The sequence below is a fragment of the Neophocaena asiaeorientalis genome, unplaced genomic scaffold, assembly GCF_003031525.2.
Source record: "Neophocaena asiaeorientalis asiaeorientalis breed wild unplaced genomic scaffold, Neophocaena_asiaeorientalis_V1.1 scaffold317, whole genome shotgun sequence".
In the NCBI taxonomy this organism is placed as follows: domain Eukaryota; kingdom Metazoa; phylum Chordata; class Mammalia; order Artiodactyla; family Phocoenidae; genus Neophocaena; species Neophocaena asiaeorientalis.
This window is the reverse complement of record NW_020173114.1, coordinates 2302903-2324014: the sequence shown is the minus strand read 5'-3', so window position 1 is coordinate 2324014 and position 21112 is coordinate 2302903. Positions and strand designations below refer to the sequence as shown.

General features: G+C 39.6%; 1 protein-coding gene across 1 annotated transcript in view; it reads right to left on the bottom strand.

Annotated features, from left to right (window-relative positions):
• LRRC8C (leucine rich repeat containing 8 VRAC subunit C) overlaps positions 1-13470 on the bottom strand; it is an 87269-nt gene extending 73799 nt beyond the window's left edge. Inside the window, exon 1 of the mRNA XM_024743563.1 lies at positions 13189-13470. The gene's annotated coding sequence lies outside the window, so the exon portion shown is untranslated. The remainder of the gene's footprint in view (positions 1-13188) is intronic.
• Positions 13471-21112: the final 7642 nt, after the last annotated feature.

Here is a 21112-nt window from a genome sequence, read left to right as displayed (position 1 = left end):
ATAAAACTAAAATCTGTTTTTTTGTGAAGATAAACAAAATTGATAAACCATTAGGCAGACTCATCAAGAAAAAAAGGGAGAAGACTCAAATCAATTGAAGTAGAAATGAAAAAGGAGAAGTAAAAACTGACACTGCAGAATTACAAAGGATCATGAGATATTACTACAAGCAACTATACGCCAATAAAATGGACAATCTGGCAGAAAATCACAAATTCTTAGGAAAGCACATCCTTGTGAGACTGAACCAGGAAGAAATAGAAAATATAAACAGACCAATCACAAGCACTGAATTAAAACTACAGTAATCAAGACAGTATGGTACTGGCACAAAAACAGAAATATAGATCAATGGAACAGGATAGAAAGCCCAGAGATTAACCCACGCATATATGGTCTCCTTATTTTTGATAAAGGAGACAATATACAATGGAGAAAAGACAGCCTCTTCAATAAGTGGTGCTTGGAAAACTGGACAGCCACATGTAAAAGAATGAAATTAGAACACTCCCTAACACCATACACAAAAATAAATTCAAAATGGATTAAAGACCTAAATGTAAGGCCAGACACTATCAAACTCTTGGAGGAAAACATAGTCAGAACACCCTATGACATAAATCACAGCAAGATCCTTTTTGACCCCCCTCTTAGAGAAATGGAAATAAAAACAAAAATAAAAAATGGGACCTAATGAAACTTAAAACTTTGCAGAGCAAAGGAAACCATAACCAAGATGAAAAGACAACCCTCAGAATGGGAGAAAATATTTGCAAATGAAGCAACTGACAAAGGATTAACCTCCAAAATTCACAAGCAGCTCATGTTACTCAATATCAAAAAAACAAACAACCCAATCCAAAAATGGGCAGAAGACCTTAATAGACATTTCTCCAAAGGTATACAGATTGCCAAGAAACACATGAAAGGATGCTCAACATCACTAATCATTAGAGAAACTCAAATCAAAACTACGAGGTATCACCTAAAACCAGTCAGAATTGCCATCATCAAAAAATCTACAAACAATAAATGCTGGAGAGGGTGTGGAGAAAAGGGAACCCTCTTGCACTGTTGGTGGGAATGTACATTGATACAGCCACTATGGAGAACAGTATGGAGGCTCCTTAAAAAATTAAAAATAGAACTACGATATGACCCAGCAATCCCACTACTGGGCATATACCCTGAGAAAACCATAATTCCAAAAGAGTCATGTACCAAAATGTTCATTGCAGCTCTATTTACAATAGCCAGGATATGGAAGCAACTTAAGTGTCCATTGACAGATGAATGGATAATGAAGATGTGGCACATATATACAATGGAATATTACTCAGCCATAAAAAGAAATGAAATTGAGTTATTTGTAGTGAGGTGGATGGACCTAGAGTCTGTCATACAGAGTGATGTAAGTCAGAAAGAGGAAAACAAATACCATATGCTAATACATATATATAGAATCTAAAAAAAAAAAAATTCATATGCTGTAAGTTAAACTTCTTTCTCCTTTCAGAAGATATATACAATCATTCTTTAGATTCCATTGGAGATCCCTTCACATCACTGGAAGTAATTAAATTTTTGCTTGTCTTCCTTGTCTTAGCTGAAATATCCCAGTTCCTTTCATTTACTCCACATAGATTCAGTTTTTCAATGCTGTAACCCTCTTAGTCATGGTGTTTTGACTCTTTTCCAAGTTTTTCATCTTCCTATTTATTTGTGTAGTCCTAAATTAAAGTGTAATAGTGTGACATCAAAAGAACCCAAATCTACTTTTCTTTTATTATAACGTACTGTATGCTTTTAATATGTACTAATATGTTGCCTTATAAAAAACAAATTTCCAAATCTGTTTGTGTAATATAACTTGCAACCTCCTCCCAGAAATTAATGTTCCTGATACAATGCTTAATTAATTGATTCTCATGAACTTTAATGACATTAAGAAATTCTGGGAAATTAGTTACCACCCAAGCAGTTAATAAACTGTCAACCAAGAGTTTAGTAGTCTTTATCCAAATATTATTTTATTTTGATGTTGAATCTAACACTTTTCTAACCATTTTCTTTTCCTATAAAATGTCCCTACCAAGTGCAAATCTTTGAATTAGCCTACTAGAGAGCTTTTTTTTTTTTAAACAGGAAATCTATTGTAACTCTTTGATACATGCTAAGTACAAAGTTTTTTGTTTTTTGCTTTTCAAATGCAGGGATCAATAAACTTATTCTATAGAAGGAGAGACAGTAAATATTTAGGCCTTATAGGTCACATCTGGTCTATGTTGCATATTCTTTAAATTTTTTAAACAACCCTTCAAAAATGTAAAAACCAATCTCAGCAAGTGGGCCATACAAAAACAGGTTGCAGACCCAAACTATGCAGGCCACAGTTTGCTAATTTCTGTTGTAATGGTTCTTGGAGGTCCCATGGAGATTTGCTCATCTCAAAAGAGCAGCCTCTGGATCAAGGAACTTCATGGCATGTACACTATTGAGATCCCTTGCTTCTCTTCCTGAGCCTGGGATGTTTTGCTGATCTACGGCAATTTGAGCCCTTGAATGTCAAAGTCTAGTGCCTATCTGAAAGCACTCCTGTTCTACTGGGCTTATGGTGATTTACTATCTAAGTTGAGAGCTTGGAGAGTAGGCTGGGCCATAAGAATTGGTTAAACTTGGGGTTGGAGTTAAAGCAGAACTCCTCCCCAGGATGAGATCAGAGAGGTATTTTGATATCTGAATGAAATAAAGAACTCCCAAGAAGGGAAGTCAAGTGTAGACCCCAAAGTTTCCAACCCATATTTTAAATTTGAGAACTTCCATGGCCAGTGTTTTGAATTTGACTCATTCAATGGCCAAATGTCTGTTATTATACTAAGAAAACCAAAGCCCTTATAAAGTAAGTTTAGGATGAGCAACTATGCATTTTTAGGGAAAAAGGTATCTAAAACTTGGAAGTGAGGCAAAGGGAGGGCAGAATATCCTTTTATTATTATCTTGAAGAACTGTTTAACTGGCTTGCGCAAGGATAATTTAGGGAAATACTCTTTTTTTTTTTTTTGACTTGCTAATTACTACTCATTACATTCCAGACTTGCAGATTTTTGTTCGGTAGAAAAGAAAACCCAAAACATATGTTTTTTATTGCCCTGAAGGATGTTACCTAGTTTTGTGTCTAACCTAGCAATGTTATTCTAACATTCCTTTTTAAAATAGTTCCTGGAATGCTCTTTAAACCAAACGCTTTGCCATCTTGCCAGCTCCTTCATTAAGGAGTTGAATAAATCTTTGACATGTTCGTTCTATATTCATTTGAGTCATGTTTAACTTTTCGAAAATTATCCCTTGACAACATTCACAGAAGTCCTATTGTGTTTTGCTTATAGTAGGTTTGTGTATATACTTGCACTTGTATTTGCATTTGTCTAACTTAATAATGTACGTAGGAATTGGTTCAGAGGTTTTCTGTATATTTGCCTGTTTCTGTAAGTGGTTATTTATAGTGCTCTGTTTTTTTGTGGTCAGTGATTTCTTCGGGCACCTACTAGACGTATAGCTTCTCCCTTGCTTCGAATACCTCTAAGAATGAAAGTTAAGTGGTCACAGAAGTTTGTCCTGTGTGTGATAGGAAAACACCTCCTTAAAAAATAGATTCACTTTGAAATGAAGGGAGAAGGGGAAATCTGCCTGGGTGATTTCATAAGAGTGTGTAGGAAAGAGTTAAGGGAAATTTCTCCTAGGTCTGATAGTGAATTAAAAGAGTAGTTCTAGTAGACCAAAACTGATAGAATCTACAGTTTAAAAAGATAGTCCCTCTATCACCATCCTGGGCAAAAGAGTAGTGCCTGAAAGAATGTTAGCCAGTGAAAGGTGTTTTACTTTTAAAAGTGCCTTTACCTCTTTCCAGAGGGAAATTAACAAGACTGTAAAGACTCAAAGGAATGAATTCACATATTCCAAGCAGGAGATAATAAACATGTATATCTAGAATAAGAGAATATGAAAAATATTCACCACTGTCCCACAAGAAAAATGCACAAAAGGGAAGTTTGGAGGTAGTGGTGGTATCCAGGTCACTAATGATAAGGAACTAAAAATATATGCAAATAGTTTTCTGGTCGGCCTTCAGTAGCTCTTTCTATATTTCTCAATCAGAACTTTTAATTCAAAGAGATTCAGTAGTACTTTAACAGTACTTCGCAAACTATGACTGAATTATATAAAATTCAAAGTTCAACTGATATTCCTGATAATGAGTACTTGGACAAGTTAAACTATTTTGTTAAATTTCATTAAAAAGACAGTTAAATGTCTTAGCCCTGATTTTATTCTAGTTTGGGAGATGATGAAAAAATTATACTTCATTTATATCAAAATGCTAATAAACACACAGACACCATATGACCCAGCAATTCCACTTCTGCACATATCTGTCCAAGAGAAATGAAAACAAATGTCCACACAAAACCTTGTATATGAATGTTCACAGGAGCGTTACTCCTCATAACTCCAAAGTAGAAACAACCTGAATGTCTATCAATTGATGAATGGAAAAAGAAGATACGGTATACCCATATAATGGAATATTATTTGGCAACTCAAAGTAATGGTGTAATGATACATGCTACAACTCGGATGAATCTTAAATATATGCTAAGTAAAAGAAGCCAGTCACAAGAGACTACATATTATGTGATACCATCTACATGAAATGTCCAGAATAGGTAAATCCACAGAGACAGAGGATAGATTAGGGGCTGCCTAGAACTTGGGAGAAGAAGTGGGGGTATGGTGGGGAGTAAGAGCTAATGCGTACAGGCTTTTTTGGGGGGTCATGAGAATGTTCTAAGATAGATTACGGTAATGGTTGTACAATTCTGTAATTATTCTAAAAACCACTGAATTGTATACTTTAAACAAATAAATTTTATAGAAGGTAGGTTATACCTCAGTAAAGCTGTTAAAATGTATTTTAGTTCATGCATGACTGATCTGTCCTCTGATAGGATGCCTATTTAATTGGAAGTTACTAACTTCTTGATATTTGTCTCATAGGTCAGATCATTTTGTTGTTGTTGTCGTTGAATTATGTTTTATTTGGCAGATAAAACTGAGGACACAGCATCTCAGATAGTTCTAAGAGACTGCTCCCTAGATCATTATTTACACTAAAGATTTAGGTCTTTGTAGATATGTTCAACAACACTGAATTATAACTAGTGCCAATTTATTTAATGTTTGTTGTACTCCTGCAGTAATATGAAACTATGGAATGTCATATTTCCCTGATACATTTTTAATATGAACTGTGATTATATCATTTTTAAGTGGCAATGTAAATTGTAATTAAACATAATTAATATTAAGACCTGGGACTAATATTATAATTAGATAATGAATAACCTTTGGCAAATACTATCATATGATGGTTTTAACCTATGTATCATATCTATACATAAATATAATTTGTTCTTCATAACATTTAAATAATAATATGATAATAATTGTCTTATATAACATGCTTTATAAAATTAATTTTATCTTAAAAACCAAAGCATAACACATTAAATACTGTCATCCACCATGTTTTTAGTTTATGTGATTTATATGATAAATAACACATATTGAGATAAAATTATTTTTAATTAGCTTAATAGAATAGGTAACTGGTAACTGAGGAAAAAAAATTTTCTCAATATGAAGCTGTAAAATTATTTACTTACCATATAGTCTACCTAGTTGCTAAAAGATATTTTTTCACTCACCCAAACCAAATGTGTTCTTTCAGAAGGGGCAATTAGCTTTCCTGCTTTTGTGCTGATTTTTGATAATTCAAAATTATAAATAACTGAAAACAAACAAGCAGAATAATAAAGAGATTCCTGGCCTCTAGAGAAATTAAAATTCTGAGATTTCTTAAACACTTTCTTAGTTGTAGTTAATAAGCCAGCCATCAATAATGGCCTTCTTTTATCATTGGGCATCTACATTCTTATCTGGTAACATTTTAAAATGTTGCTTTGAGATTGTTTCAAATTTGGAGCAATAGAAAAAGGAGCAGTTTTTTAATATTCAAAACATGTTTGAGACACACTAGACAGCCTCTAGGGAGCACCAAAGGTGTGCTCCCTCTCCTATAATCCAGGATGTGGCACTCATAAGTAAAAAAGATGCTGGAAATAATTTGTTGTAATTGATTTGCTCCTTAAATTCCTTAATTAGTCAACAGTAGGCTGTTCTGCTTATTGAAGTACATTAGGGGAAAGCTGTCAAGTAAAAAAAAGTTAGATAAAATGTTAGTGATGTGATTATGTTATCAGATACCCTTTCAGGATAAGTAAAATCATCTTCAAGTTCAGGTACAAGGGCTGACTGAAACAGTCACCGTCAACAGATTTACTTCAAAGATTTTGTTTGTAAATTTTAAATACCCACATGTCAGTTAGAGATTAGTGTGGCATCTATCTATATTTGTTGCTTTGTAGATTCCTTGGGATGTGGAATCCTGATTTCAAACACAAAGTCTGTAAGGAGAGATACTTTTACTTCTTCCTTTCCACTCTTTATGTCTTTAGTTTTTTTCATCCTTATTGCACCGGCTAGCCTCCTGCATGTTCTTGAATGGGGATAAGACTTGTCCTTGGAAACCAGCTAAAGAGGTAATCAGTTAACTGTCAACTGTTAGGCAAGAGTCTAATGACCTTGAACCCACATTTTTTTAATCTAACCTAACAATGATACCTAACCAGCCATATGCTTATAAAATGTCCCTAGTCAGGATGAATTTTAAAACTGACCTACCAGAAATCTTTTCTCTTATATGTAAGACTAAAGTAAAACTTTAACACATACTCATAAATGATTTGTCCAAAAAGTGTTTTCTAACAGTCTATTCAGTCGTACAGTTATCTATCACCATCTCTTTAGGATTAATTTTACTTTTGCCCTAATGGCATGTAGCTGGTCTTTCTCCATCTTGCATTTCATTCATGTAGTCATTCAACAAATATTTACTGGTCCTTTGCTAACATACACTGTTCTAAAGACTGGTGATACAAAAATGAACATAACAAAACAAACAAAAATCTAGTATATTTGTATGGTTGGTTTATTTCGTTTTCTTCAAGTTACAATTCTATACTTTCCTTAAATGAATTTCACTGCTCAGTTTTGACTGTTTCCTTTCATTTTTATTTCATTTTGCCAAGCTCATTTCCAGTCTTTCCTTCAACACTGTACTTCTCTGACCACTGTGGAGCCACTCACAGAAATATAACACGTTATGTTATCCAGATCCTTAGATAAAATGCTTAAACACTCAACACACATCCAAACCCTAGACACACCTCCAGCTGCTACCTCCTCAACTTTAACCATTTTCTGGTTACAGGGATCCACATAGCTGTGCATTAACTAGAAAGGTTTTTTGTATGCTGTACAGTATTTCCTAACTTTGCTGACTTTAAGAACATTATCCTGGACCTTGCTAATTTCTGTACAGTATTTCCTAACTTTGCTGACTTTAAGAACATTATCCTGGACCTTGCTAATTTCAAGGGCGATAATACAAATTAGCTTGCTGGTTTTTCCTAGCGAAGCTATCCTCATAGTTATTTTTAAAAATCAAGGTGTTATTAGCTAAAAAATCCCCTATTGTATTTTTCCAGGAGTTGGATTTATAGGTTATATCTTTCCCATTAAAAAAAAAAGATATTTGAACCTGTTTCTAATTTTCATAAATCTCTAAGGTATTTGAGGAAGAATAGTTAGTAATTTTTATTGATTTGACAAGTTCTTCATACATACAGGGAGAACACAGGACCCAAAAGCTTTCGTCTATTTAGCTTATTTAGTGACTTTTATCTAGGATTGGTTTTGATGTTCTGACTTCATATTTTATATAGTACTCCAAATTTCCAATTACATATAGAAATATTTCTGTATACATATTTCATGACCCTATTGAGAAGAATAACTTCTAATTACACTCTCAAATTTCATTTCTAGAATTTAAAATAATAGAAATGGAAATGGATACACTCTAAGATGTTAGAAACTTTACTGTAAAATGTACCGTTAAATATTTATTCCACAACTGTTTCTTGAGCAGCTCTGTCCCAGGCACTGTACAGGTGCTGTGGATACAGAAGTGAGCGAGACAGAAATGGCCTATATGGCCTCTGCCCCCGTGGGACTTTCAGTGCAGCTCCAAAAATCAAACAGAGAAAAGATGTTGAAAAACAAGGATGTTTCTGGAGGTTTGAGGGGAAAGGAGAGGGAAAAGAACAATATGGTTAAAATAAAAGCTGAAGAAGAGGATGAGCTGTTGTCGGGGAAGGCGCATGCAAAGGCTGAGAGCCTCCAAATGTTGAAAGAAGCCAAGCTCCTCTAACCCTAACAGTTCTGAGGTTCCACATCAAAAGCCCAAGCTCATGCTCCCCAGGGAACCAAAGCAAGGAACCGAACATGAAAAAGCTGAGTGACTTCAGAAGCCCCACCCCTACCCCCAAATATCTACTTGTTATGAGTTAAAATCTCTTAGACAGAGAACATAGTATTTCATAATAATAAATAACTACTGTAAAATGCAAATGCTCTAATAAATACAAACTAATTTATACTCATGTGTAATTGACCAGTCACAAGAATGAATGTTTAGTATCAGAGCCTTCCCAGCATAATAGAAGTAAGTAAATAAAAGATGCTGAGTATTTAAAGTTTGGGGAGGGCTTCCCACCCAGAAACAAAACAACACAGGTAGAGGTGGCTTTGGAAGATAACTTAATGAATTTAATAATTTTGCCAAGATGAAACTGGGACAATTGGAAGACATATTTTTACAAACATATTTCAGCTTGAGAGCCAATAAAGTATACTTCTTTTTAAAGGAAAAAAATGTATATGTATATACTGTTCTTCATGTCTTTTAGTTCCATATGGCTCTTTTATGGTTTTCAAACATAATCTAGAATCATGCTCTACCATGTGTTCTCAACAGGGGGGCAATCCTGTCCCTGTCAAAAATTGGGTCTGTGGGGCAGGGTAAAGGAATCTTCAGGTTTGTAGCCTGCCAACAGGCCCCAGTACATAAATGGGTATACCAGTGTATCTGTGGCATTACAATGTATCTAAAAAAGAACTCTGGAGGGAGGGTAGTAATGAACTAAAGATTGAGAAATGCTTCCCTAAGAGCTTCCTTATTCGCTCTTGTGCTTCCAGCTCTCGGGCAGTGTTTGGGTTTAGCCAAACTAATTTTCGTCCTTGCTCTTCCAACCAACCCCTCTCCAGTATGGGCAGAGCTTGGGTTCTTCTGAGTTCTTAGAAGGGTTCTTTAAAGAACATATAGTTCTCCTGGATGCCTTTGACCCCAAATACTTCAGTCATCTGGAACACTTTCAGTTGTTTCTCTAAGCTTTACAGCATTTTTCTTAAAATTGTTTTTTGAATTTCGCCGATTTCCTCTTTTCTTTTCTTAACTCTTAACTCTGTTCATTTTCTAAATATTACCATGTCTCTACCAACTGCCACTCACAGACTATAGAATATTTTAAAAGGACACCCATCCAACACTAGAAAGGGATCCTAAATTCACTCCCAGAACTTGTGACAGTGTGTTACAGTTCTAAGTAAAGAGCCCAAGTTATTTTTTGTTTCATGCCTGATATTGGAAATGAGTTCAGTTATTCTCTATCTTTTAATATGTTTGGGAAATTTTCAATATACCTGCCAAACTATCTACTTTAAGAAAAGCTCTGAGATTACCCTCTTGCCCTTCTGTGCCAGCGCTGGGAGCAAATGGGAGTATATTAATGTTCTAGATGTTCAAGGCCACACAGGAGAGGCAGAAAACAGGATAGTGCATTTGCCAAAAAATACAAATTCCATCCCATTGAAATATGGCTAGTAATGTTCTAAAAAATGTGCAGAGTGAGCAAAGGAAAAACTACATAAGGTGAGTAAATGTTTATAAGTCAAGATTACAAAAAAAGGATATGATACAAAAGTTAAAGATGCTAAAAACCAGATAAGGTCTTTATACCAAAGAGTGAATCACTGACAACATGGACTAATCGCTATAGGCACGTAAAATACACAAATGTAAAATAAAGCAGAAATTTCGATCCGTGCTAGAATACAGTAACCCCTACTATTTATTAAGCATCTACTTGGTGGACAGGAGCTGTCCTTCACATGCATTGTTACATTTAATCTACACAGTGACCCAGCTAGGTAGGCTTTATTAATAACCCCATCACACACAAAGAATCTGGGGCTCAGAGAAGCTCAATAATGTGAGTTCGTTGGCGCTTGTATTGGGCAATAGCGCCAGAATTTGTATCAGCTTTTCCTATCTTGAGGCCATGCCCTTTACCCTATGCCAGTCTAGAACGATTTACATTTTAAGAGAAATTAAGTGAATTCGAGGTGCATAGTGATGTCACCTCACATATTGGTTGCAATATGCTTTCATGAGTGTTCTGGGGCTAGAGATCTAGCCAGCACTCCAGGGACTGAGTATAAAGTCTTTGGGAGTGTGTTGCAGCCCACGAGGCCATCATTATCATGTGGATGAGAAGAGCTGATGAGCAGGAGTGAAATGTTCATTAGGTTAAGCTCTACATCAGTCATTTAATAGAAATCAGTGGCAAGAACAGGGATTTGGGAAACAGATGGCCCTGATTCCAAATTCGAATTCTGCTGTATACAAGTTACATGGAAAACCCTGGACAGGTGACTTAAACTTCCTTGATCTCCATTTCCTCATACAGTCATTACGGTAAGTTAACAAAAATTTATGTAGGAAAAAGAAAAAGAGGCAGCTTTGGATAAAAAAGTAAATCATTAAGACTAGAGGCTTTGGATATACGTATTCGTATAACAGATTTACTTTGCTGTATACCTGAAACTAACACAACATTGTAAATCAATTATACCCCAATAAAACTTTTAAAAAATATACTAGAGGCTTGGCTTCGTTCAAGCATTAACTTAGCTGTAGAGTCTTGGGTAAGTCACAAACTCTGAGCCTTTTTCTTCTGTGAAATGTGAATGGCCATCTACCTTAAGGGTTTGTTGTCAGATTCTGAGATAACGTGTCAGACACCTACAGCAACTAGACCGTATTATAGTGGTGCTCCATATTAAATTATTAACACAACACTTGGCAAAATAAGTGTGTGTTTCCACTCTATTTCTTTTTAAACTTGGGCTTTATTATAAAGTCATTGGTGACTACAACTTAAAAATACTACAGACTTTTAAGAATCATTAAAAATTTGGTAAAAATTAGATACCTTAGAAGTTAAAAATATTGCTAACTTTGTAGTTTTTTAAAAGATAAACTTCCTATAAGTGGAAAACTATTCATTCTTTTCTCTTACAGTTCCTCATACTTTTTACTTTTACTAAAAGCATTCCCTTCTAAACACACACTTCATTAGGTAAGTGCCTAATCAATCTGAGAAATAAGAGATTAGTACCATTAACAAAGGCTTTGATAATTTTATTAATAAGGAAGTTGTTAAACATGGTTGCTACCTCTGATATGGTTGTTGGGTTAGTGGGCCTTATCTGTGGTCAGTCTATTATGTGAACCATGAAAAACATCCATCCTTGCAAAGCTGCTTCCCACCTCTACCTCAAAAGCAAACAAACACACTGACCTAAAGAGTGTATAATCACTCGAAAGTAAAGCAAATCAGGGTCACATCCAGGGTCTTCCCTATTTAAGCAAGTCACAAGAAATGCAAATATCACAGATAAGAGTTGTATACATCTAATCTGTTATCTATGTCCACACACCCAACACATGGTTTATGAATCTGAGCAAATTTTGGGAAGTTCGGCTTACCTTTGGGGCTTACATAAATCATTAAAAAATAGAGAGAAAAACACATAAAGCTGATTGGCTCTGACGATTCTGCAGTATTGTGCCGAGAGAGTTAAGACCACTTGTCCTCATCTCTCATCTGGATGGCATTTTAATGACTTGTCCATGAAGAAACCTCAGGTATGCCTTAGGAAACCACTACATACCTGTCCGGAAATGTGACCGTTGGTTAAGGCTCCATTTCTTACACTATCGATGGCTTGTAAGAAGCGTGTGACTAAAATAGGGCTGCCATTTCCTTTACCTATTCCTCCCCCATAAGGCTGCATGAAATAGTCATTCAAGTCTCCCTCTGCCCAACACCGGCACTCCCACACAGGTTGATCGGGTCTTACTTTTTACTTTAAGGTGGATGGGGACTTGAAAGTGTTTCCTAACTGGTTTGCTGGGAGTTTAAAATGCTTAAAAAGAATTCGAAAGTGAAGTTTGGCCCTAACCCTCTGAAATATCCGTCCTGCGATGTGGGCTAGGTGTCCGTGGCATTCAAAGCTAGGTACAGAGCGAGGTTTTGAAGGGACTGGAATCTGATGTACCCCGGCAGGCGTGGGTGGGGGAGGGAAGAACTGGCGGAGGGAGAGAAGGAATTACGGTCTACAGAGCACATCCTAAGGTTGCTGAGTTGCTAACTCCATCCCTCACCATCTCGTCGTTGAGAACCAGCTGGAAAGGGCAAGACCGGCGAGCCTGGGTTTGGGTCGAAGGCAGCGGTCCTGGCCTCGACCGCCGGCCTAGACACCTGGCTTCTGGGGCCCGCGCGATCCGGCGAAACCCTCTCTCCCCTAGGGTCCTGCTGGGGAGCAGACATCACGCTCTCGTTCCCTTCGGAGACCTTCTAATTCCTCTCTCTCTCCGAAAGTGCTAACTTCAGGGTTCGGGGACGGCAAGGGAAGAGCAGACCAGAAGGGGCAGGCCCTGGGGTCTCAGGAGTTTTTAAGGTAGAACGACGATCGCTCCCAGCGTGGCCCCGTTTTCTCCTGGTCCCCCGGCCCCATCCCCCCAGGTCCGCAGAACCTGCCGCGCTGCGCTTGGCGCCAGGATGGGGTCTCTCGCCCGACGCTGGGGCTGGCGTGGGGAAGGGTGGGGAAGGGGTTGGCGGGTCCACGAGCCCCAGCAGCGTATGGCTCCAGGGACCACACGCTGGGCAGGAGACTACAGTCTGCCCTCCCGAGAGCCGGGGAAAGGCAGGGACGCAAGCGAGGCGGGGCGAGTCGTGGCCCCAGCGCACCTAGCGGACTGAGCCGCCGGTCCTCGGCGGGCCGTCCCTCTCCATCCCATCCCTCGGCGGTCCCCGCCCTTACCTCTAGGCGAGAGGGTGCCGTCTGCAAAGGGTGCTGGGGAGCGGCGAGCCGTCCCCCGGCCGGGCTCAGCGGCGGCCAGCGACAGCGGGGTCGCTCGCGGGGCCGCTGCTCATGGCTCGTCGCGCTCAGAGCACTGCGGCTGCGGCCACTGAGGCGCCTTCCTCCTAGTCCTCTTCGCGGGCTCCGAGCCGGGACGCAGCTAACGCCCCAGCCTCGCAGCCCTCCGCCCCTCCGCCTCCCCGGCCGCGGATGGAGCCGCCTCCAGCGCCGCCCTGCAAGCAGCCGGGCCAGCGGCAGCCAGCGCCCCCCAGCGCCCGGCCCCGGGTCGCCGCGCCGCCCACCGGTCGGCTCCGCCGTCCCAGCCTCCTGTGACGCAGGCCACCGCGCCCGGGAACTTCCTCCCCCGCGGAGACCACCCCAAGCCCGGGCCGGCCGCCAAGGGGACTTCCTTCAGAACACGGAAGAAAATCTCCCGCCGCTTCCCGGCGGGGCCACTGCGGTCTCTATGACGCCCACCTGGCGGCCAGTGCCGGGGGAATCGGCTGGGGCTAACACCTTCCTCCATCCCTAACAATCCGCGGAAAACCCGAGGCTTCCCTGCGCTCGGCGCTCGCTCCACAACCGCAGCTCCTCCCCTGGGTAAGTTAGAGGGGAGCAGCTACCCCTAAAAATAGCCCTTCTGGGAGCTCCTCGGAAGGACTTGGGTCAGGATAGAGATAATCCCTCTTCATTATCATCCTCCCCGCACAGAAGAACAGAACGGTGGGAAGGGGTGGTGGGACGCACCGAAGGAGACAGAGGACAAAGGCAAAAACCAGTTTTTCTGGACCATAAAGCCCATGAGCCGGTCGCTTGACACCTAAGCTTCCTGTCCAGCAGGAGCCCCCAAGTTCCCGGACCTTAACAACAGGGCGCCTGGATCTCTCAGCCGCAGGTTCCAGGGACGCTGAAATTGAACGCTCCGCCTACGGTTTCGTGCTGTGCATGAAGGAGTTGACCAGGCACGTCAAAACCACCTGTTGTCTAAAGAGTATGGGGGAGAGGTTTTCCCTTTTTTTTTCTTCTAAATTGATCTGAACAATTTTTTTCTCCATCTTTCCCTACCCAATTTCAGGATGAAAAGCGAACTCTGCCTTCTTGAAAGCTGACAGTTTATCTGTATGGAAAATCTGCCCAGTGGAAAAATGTCCAGAAAAGATTACTAAGTAATATAGGGTCTTCTGGGATGCCTTACCAATACGAGCTTTCCTAAGAGCACCAACAATTAAACTATTGCTTTGTCCTGGCATTCAGGAAAAGACAGGTGTATGCCAAAAGAGGAATTCATAGACAACTAGTCCTCTTTCACTAGTTGGTTGGTTTTTACACAGTTGGTTGGTTGGTTCTTAAGAAAGCAGGCACCTCCTTTTACCCCAAGCCAAAATTAAAATGTGTCCAAAAGTTGTTCTTTTAGGCTTTTTACTGATTTCTCCATGTTCCTCTGGCAAACGCCTACATTTTTTCCAATTCCAGTACTGTTGTTGGGTGTCTTTCCCAGAAGACAACCTGAAACCCTCTTAGGCCTTAGGAGATGACCCGAATACTAGCCTTAATTAACCTAGATCAACACAAAATTCTAGAGTGGAGCCGTCCTCCTAGGTAGCAGGCAGAAAAATTCCTGGAAGTTTCCTGGGGAAAAGACAGAGACTGACTAGCAGTTTGCTAAAAAGTACTGAGTACCTTGCAGGCCACCAGGTACTAGCTGAGGTAGTTCCAGCTCTTCAATGCCTTGCCGGGATTTAAATGCTCAGTGAGGTGAGTACTAAGGGCACAAATGTCCTGTGGAGGGCTTTATTCTCCAAGGGCTTTCTGAGTGCACCTCTATCTTCCTTGTGCCACTGGCACCCTAAACTTAAGCTTAGTCATCCCTGAAATGCTCCCACACTACCCAGTGTCAAGGAACCACAATTCTAGACTTTGGACACAGGTGAACCAGGAGGAAATCCCTACTCTTCTTGTGTAAATGTAAGGAAATTACTGCTACATTTTTTTTTCCATCAACAATATTAGTACTATAGGGTGCTGTGAGAATTAAATAACATGCTTAAATCACCAAGAACAGGGCCTAGCACTTTATAAGTACTCAATAAACGGTAGCTGTTGTATTTACTACAGTTCATTGCCCTGAGAACAAAAGGACCAGAAACAGAAAGGCGGTTTGGAGATGGATTTGGATCCCTGCAAGTTGAGTTCCCCCACCCCATCCCCGACAGTTGCTTAATTGTGATACTTTTGTCTACTCTGTGCCTGCTTTCTCGTGGGGTGAACTGGACAGTTCTGCATGTAGTCAGGTGATTCCTGTGCGCACTGAAGTCTGAGAGGCGCTAGTCTGAAAGCCGCTATGTTGTACTGCTTAGGTGTCCTTATTTTACAGAATGTACGCTGTAAGTCTAGTCACCTCACTTCAGTCAACCTACTGGGTATCAACACACACACTTATCAAGCCTTCTGTAAAACACTAGATGAATCAGCAATCAGCCAACTTTTGTGAAGGCTGAACCCTGAGGGTCTCAAAGAAGTGTAAGTCTTATTCCCTGACTTCAAGGTGTTCACAGAGCATGAGAGGGAATCTGGCATGCATATAAGTCAAAATAAACCATTTTTAACTAAATGTGGTTGGAGTTCAGAGAAAGGAGAGGGAACTGTGGGCCAGAGCCACCATCTTGATCTTTCACTGAATACCCAATTCTTTAGGCCAAAATTTGACATTCCAAATGGGCTTCCAGAGTGAGTTTCCATACTTCAGCTCCACACAGAAGTTAACTATGTACTGGTTGACAAATAGCAGAAGTAGACCTTTCTGAGCAATGCATGACCATGATAAGAAATTTGGAATGATGTAGATCTGGGCTCAAATCCTGTGTCCACCACTAACCAGCTATGTGACCCTGAGCTTCATAATCTTTGAACCCCAGATTCCCCATCTGTCTCTTAGAATAGCAATACCTTCTTTTTAAGGTTCTAGTGAGGCTTAGAATATCTGCAATCGCTCTGGTGGATTGTATGGAAATGGTGATTATATTACATTGTCTTGTTAGCTACAAGAAAAAGCAGGCTGGACTGTGTCATTCCTTAAAGGCACATTTCAAAAGCCGCCTTCTCTGTGGAGCTCTGCAGGCTCCAGCCAAGTGTAATTCTCTCTTCCTTGTGCTCCCACAGCACTTATTTTTGAACCTCTGTTTCAGAACTTAACTGGTGTCCTGCAATTTATTTCTTTATGTTTTGCTTCTCTACTGTATATTCATCTCTACATCAACACCTAGCAGAGAGCCTGGCGTTAAATTTTGAAAGAACAAGTTTTAAAATGTTTTAATTTCTTGTACTGGTTCTGACTTTCACTATAATTTGTATTAAACTGCAGGCTCTAAAACCTGAACCCTTTTGCTCATAGTTTATACTAAAATTATGTATTATGAACATGTATCTGCTTAAACCTTGATTTTTCAATGCTGGGCTTATTCTTTAAGACCAACCTGCTATGCTTGTTTTGTTTTGTGATGTCAGTCGATCCTGCCCAGTAATAGTGAAAGTAAAATCTAAATTCTAAACCAAAACCACCAGCAGGATTTTACTCAGCCTTCTCTACCCACTCTGTGCACATCTGCTCCCCAGACCTTTTCTGAGCTTTGTGGGAAAGATCCTGAGCTAACAGGAAACATGGTTGTTTTAAGTTTCAGCTGTTAACATTGTTGCAACCATTACCACTTTCTGAATTAATAGCTGCAAGATAAAACCCACCTTTAGCAACAGTTTTGAAATCCTTGACTCTATGCCAATAAAAATGCTGGGGAAACCTTCCCTAGAAAAAGTCATGTGAGCAGGAAGTTGCCCAAGAGGTAATGTGGTCAAATGTGGTCTTGACCCTAAAAAGGCAGAAGAATTTGTGCCAGAGGAGAGGGTGGTGTCATTGAGGACTTAAAAATAAGATTCTAGAAAACTTTGGGTCAAATTCTTCTAAAATCAGCCCTGTATAACACATGCACACGCGTTGGAAGTGGTTGGTACCACTAACTTGTGGGATATTCTTTGGAAATAATAATAATGAATAAGCACTTACTAGGTACCTGGTATGTGCTAAGTACTAGCTTTATATGTATTGTCTCATTTAGTCGCTGTCATCATCCACTAGTAGGCAGTGTTATTTTCTGCTATTGAGAGGGGAAAACTGAGGCACTTTGTAATCAAGTAACTAGCCAAAGGTCACATGACCAATGAGTGGAAGAGTTAGGATTTGGACCCAGGTGAGTCTAATTTCAGAGTTCTCAGGCTTAACCACGACTCAATCCATGGAAAAGGAATATTTATTTTTAAATTGAATCCATCAAGTATATTCAGTAAGGTTAACAATGTAGTTTTTCAGTAGTTTTTGAAATTGCATTCATTTGTACTTTTCTCAATCATGTATTCATATCCTAAATGTGCCTTCCTGGGGTGATTTCACAGCTTACTCTTTAATTGGAAAGCATTTTATGACTGAAAGCAAACTTAATGAAAGATCATGAAGTGTCTGTGGTTCTGAGTTTAGGCAACGTGAAAGATACCAGGCAGAGAGCCTCATTCTTCGAATTATTGTTTATGTGAGCCGATGATGAATAACTTTCACATGATAGATATGTAGTATAAATTTAAAGTAAAAAATGAGTTTGACATTCTCAGCAGTGACTTTTTTGAACCCAAATATCACCGCTCTAACTGCATTACTAAATAATATTTGCTTGCTTATATTTATTAATCATGTACAGCCACTGATCTAAGAACCTTATATGTATTAACTCATTAATTAAATCTACAAATGACTGGCTCTGTCCATGAAGTAAATTATTCTAAAGATAATGAAACACTCTTAAGGGGGTTAGAACTTCCTTAGTTATTAAACAAAATACATTAGGATTTACCTCTTATGGAAGGTAACTCATTTTTTTCCCAGGACTCAACATTTTCAGCCTTTTCTCAATACCGTATCATATTATGCATGTAGAATGTACCTTAGAACATCTCAGATCACATTTTAACATCAACTTGCTTCAAATTTCAGTGACATCAGCCCTGACAAAGCACCTAATTTCAGGCCTAAGGAATTGCTTCTTTCCTTTGACTAAAAAGCCTCTCTTTCTCTCTCTCTCTCTCTGAGGCATGAAGATCCATGGCTCAAGACACCTTATCAGGGTAGTGAAATTGAAGATGCTCTTGTTACTCACATAAACATGACTCTCTCTTTGGAAAAGTATCATGGACTGTGCTTTGTTTACTTAGAAGATGCTACAAGCGTGCCTGGATGCTCTCTTCTTAAAGCTTCCACCCATACTGACACAAGATACATTTTTCTTGAGCCTTTTTTCAGTTCATTTATTAATTTCCTGAATTTACTCATGTTGTTTACCTCTCTGGGAAAGAATCAACAAGAAAGCCTGGTTAGCTTTCTCAGTATCAATGATAATGATCATTTATGATCACGTTTATTGCTAGTAGTGAAAAGAGCATAAACCGAGATTAAGAGACCGGGAGTCCAGGTGTGGTTCTGTCATCGACTAACTTTGTGACTTAGGACAAGCCTCTTAATATCTTTGGATCTTTGCTCTCTTGATCTGAAGTGAAGGGGTTGGAATAGGTGATTTTTTAGGATTTATTCAGTGCTAGAACTTTTCACATTGATCTTAAAATGGTACATATTTATCCTCCCTAGATTTCAGTCAGTAATGGATATAATCACCAATATGTAACCAAAAATCCAAGAAGGCATCCGGTGCTGCTATCTATGGGAAGTATGTCTAGAGCAGGGCAGACCAATCAGGCAACATCTTCTCAAAGCACCTCTGTCTTCCACCATCCATTACCAGTGAGACAGAGCCATTCCTCTACTGAGACATTTCCAAGTAGCATTCTGTAGAACCTTTGAGTACCCTGAGAAATAGGCGTCCGTGGTCAAAGTCGTTTGGGCAACACTATATTCCTCTTGGAGATTCACAATGCATATTAACATGCTTAGGGCTCTGAGAAGTCCTGCATTAAAAATACTTGTTGACTTTGCTGAACCTAGCATGTCTCTAACTTCATTTACCATGGAACTATTTCCTTGGTCATATCTATCAACATTCCAAGAAGAATAAACTCTCTCAGAATAGAATATTTGAATTGTTATTCTAGAGTTAAAGACTTCAGAACGGTCGTAAGATTTTCCCCCTTTGGAAAGAGAAGGGAATTATAGGCCGTGTTAACTAATTTAATGAATGCCTACAAAGATGAGCCCTCTTGATAGATGCGATCTGCAGGCATTTTCCTTACAAACAGCCACAATAAAGTGCCTGTTGTCTTCAATAGGACAAAGAGCCCCCATTCTCACTGGTAATAGTGTAACCTTGTTCCTTTACACTGAGGAATATTCCCTTGCCTTTATACGTTTGTACTGGCCTCTAGGTTCTTTGACATTCTTTTAGAAATAGTTGAAAGTGGTATAAGACAAACACATTCATTCTGTGCACTCGAAGAGGTATCATAGAATAGTTTATCAATGACCACTGGGAGACAACTCTCCATGGGTCTCTAGTATTTCTGTACATCTTATGAGCAAGACACTCACTGCCCTTTCTTCCAGACTAGATTTTCAAAGATATTTGTATAGTGAACAGCCTTTAAAGATAGTGATAATGTCTGCCTCTAGAGCAAAGGGCATGCATACTTACTGTCCAGTATAATAAAGATAATGTCTCTCTCCAGAGCAAAGGACAGGCAGACACACTCGTTACAAAGGGTTCACATTCTCTGAGCTCATGGTCCCTCTCTTATAACACAACCTACTGTTAATGTGTTAGAGCTCAAGGAACGGACACATAAAAAATGCTGGTACTTCTGGCTACTGCTGTTGCAATAAGGGATGAACATTTTTCCATCTCTGATCCAGGAGCTTCATGTCTTCTACCAGAACCCAAGAAACTGGAGCAGGCTGATTTTTTAGCTTGCAAATAATAAAAGTCTCAGGCTTTTCACAGTCCTTAACAGTAACTGGCTTTTTCCTTATGAATTGGACAGTGGTGGAATAACTTCATGTCCTTAGGTGTTCTCCCTCCCTGGTGCTGTGAACATACTCTCCTATGAGTGCTTCTCTAGGCCTGTTGTAACATTAATAGCTGTCCAGCCCTCTTTCTGAGGAACATTCAGTAGAGTGCTGATAGAAGTGATGTGCTCTGATTATGGGATATCAAAGAAAGGCACAATGGATTTCTGTCCAGCATGATAATATTTCATTAAAATGATTAGAAACTATCTTACTTTCTATCTTATTTTAAAGGAATTTAAAAATTAATCCTCAGTGAATAGGAAGTACCATCTTACAGTAAAGAATGGATAAGTATGTGTCTGAGGGCGGGAGGGGTGGATACTTCTGAGTTAACTGCACTGACTTCTTCCAAAAGCAATGTAGATAAAGGAAAAGACTAGAGTTTGGGACTTCCCTGGTGGCGCAGTGGTTATGAATCCGCCTGCCAATGCAGGGGACACGGGTTCGAGCCCTGGTCTGGGAGGATCCCACATGCTGCGGAGTAACTAAGCTCGTGCACCACAACTACTGAGCCTGCGCTCTAGAGCCCGCGAGCCACAGCTACTGAGCCCACGTGCCACAACTACTGAAGCTCGCATGCCTACAGCCCGTGTCCCACAACAAGAGAAGCCACTGCAATGAGACACCATGCACCGCAGCGAAGAGTAGCCCCTGCTCGCCACAACTAGGGAAAGCGTGCGCAGCAACAAAGACCCAATGCAGCCATAAATAAATAAATAAATTTATAAAAAAAAAAAAGACTAGAGTTTGGATAAGATAAATTGCTTCATGTGGCCAAAGGCAACATGATTTTACCATAACATGAAAATAACAGTGACCAAGTTTAAGAAA